The following is a 2,082-nucleotide window of genomic DNA, read 5'->3' on the forward strand; positions in this document are numbered from 1 at the left end:
CTTCTCCCTGCAGTATTCTGTATATTTTTTGAATGGATGACGAAGGTCCGCACCGTACAGACCTGGGGCTGGAGGAATAGTCTGCAGAAACCTGAGCATTGCACCTACGGTCCCCTGATCACGGCTGCAATGCTTTGCAGTCTCAAATGCAAAAAAATAATAAATACAAATGTTTGCTTTCATTAATGTGTGTGAGAAGGTGGATCATGCCTTTAAGTCTCCTGCGGTGGTGCTGGTGGCGGTGGGGGGTTTTGGGGGATGTTGCGCTGGGGATAAGGCAAACATTGAAGGTAAAGCTGTATTTAAAAAACAAACACGGAGTTCTACTTTAAACGTTCACAGGCACTGATGTTGTGTGACATGGTTGGAGCGTTGCACGGTGCGGCTCTAGGAGTCACATGGTTAAAGGAGAAGTTGACAGGGAGGTGGGTGTGATTAACGTTGGCACAGGACGGTGAGGTCAGCGATTTAGCTCACCGTGATAATTGGAAAACAGAACAGAAACAAACTCTAGAGGTGTTTCTAATAAGAGTGGGCACAAGTAGGCTCACTTATTAATACTGCACTGAGGACACTGCAGAGGACGGGGTGACAGGAGGGTGACAATTGCTCTCTGTGTGGGTGCCACTAATGAGAGAGATACAAGTAAAGTTTGAGAGTAGGCGGCGAGGAGTAACCAAGGCAAATATTTCTCCAAAGCTCACAAGAACAACTCACACTGCTCGCTAATGGAGGAAATCATTGTTCATGGAGCTTTGTTATCAATAGGGATCAATAGGGAACAATAACTCCTAACTTCGGTCAGTCTAGAAGAGTCAAAGAGAAGATTTTCATCACAGTTCCTGCTACTGGTGGGGACCCAGAGACCCAGAACCATGTTCTGCTATGCAAACATTTAAAAGGAAACCCTGTATCCCTCAACAGGATTTAAACCCATTGCACCCTTAAAGCTGAACTCCGGGCGAGAGAACATTCATTGAAATATATATCTTAATAGCCACAAAGGATATAAATCTGCTTTGTGAGCACTAAATGTCTTTACAAACCCAAATATTACCTGCTACATGTAGCGGTGACATTATCACTGTGCTGTATGTAGCCCGTGCAGAGAGCAGGGATTTGGGAGGTCCTTCCAGTACAGGAAGGGGTGGAGACAAGACCAGTCACCCTGCATAAGAAGAGAGAGCAGCAGTGACCGATCTGTATTACAGGAAGCTCCTGCACAGAGGGGAAGAGCTGGAGGAGTTTTATACTTAATTATTGCATGGATCTGGGGGACATACTCAAAAGACATCAAATAAGAATACAAATGGTTCTTCTATTTAGATAATATTGGTTTAGGACAGATTTCAGATTATACAATGCTGGTTGCTTGGCTGTCTCTAGAACTGAAGGCGAAATAATAAAACACATAAGCTTTTTTTTTTGTCATCTGTGTCCCTATTGGGAGATTTCCCTTCACTTCCTGTCTGATAACTACAACAGGAAGGAAGTGAAAGGTAATTCCTCCAAAGAGAGGGAAATCCATGATGGTGACCATAACTAGTGTCCCCATTGCCCATTGGAAGATTTCCCATCTATTCCTGTTCTGGTGGCAACCCAACATTTTCTTTCACTTTCAGTGATAATTGTCACCAGGACAAACAGAAAGGGTGAATCTCCCTAATGAGGACACAGACAGTAATAAAGATCTAACAGGGGTTCCAATCCTCTACTCTATCCAGTACTAAAGAAAAAAGTTTATTTCACTGTACTTTGTTAAAAAGTTGAATACTTTGCTTTTTTTACTTTAATAAAATGTTACTTTAAAAAAAAGGTCTTTCTTTTGTACTTTAATACTTTCCGAGTGTCAGACAATTTTTTTATTCTTCCACATGTGAATGGTTATACGAGGCACCAGGGCCGGCCTTAGGCCTTTAGGCGCCCTGTGCAAGAAAGCTTTAAAGCGCCCCTCAGTGACCACACCCATCAGTAACCACACCCCTCAGTAACCACACCCATTTCCCCCAATAAAGCCTCCCATTTTGTTAAGCCCCCAAAGAAACATATTAAAAAGTATGATCAAAATAAAACTTTTATTCA

The sequence above is a fragment of the Nanorana parkeri genome, unplaced genomic scaffold (genome assembly GCF_000935625.1).
Source record: "Nanorana parkeri isolate BGI_ZX_2015 unplaced genomic scaffold, ASM93562v1 scaffold346, whole genome shotgun sequence".
NCBI lineage: Eukaryota > Metazoa > Chordata > Amphibia > Anura > Dicroglossidae > Nanorana > Nanorana parkeri.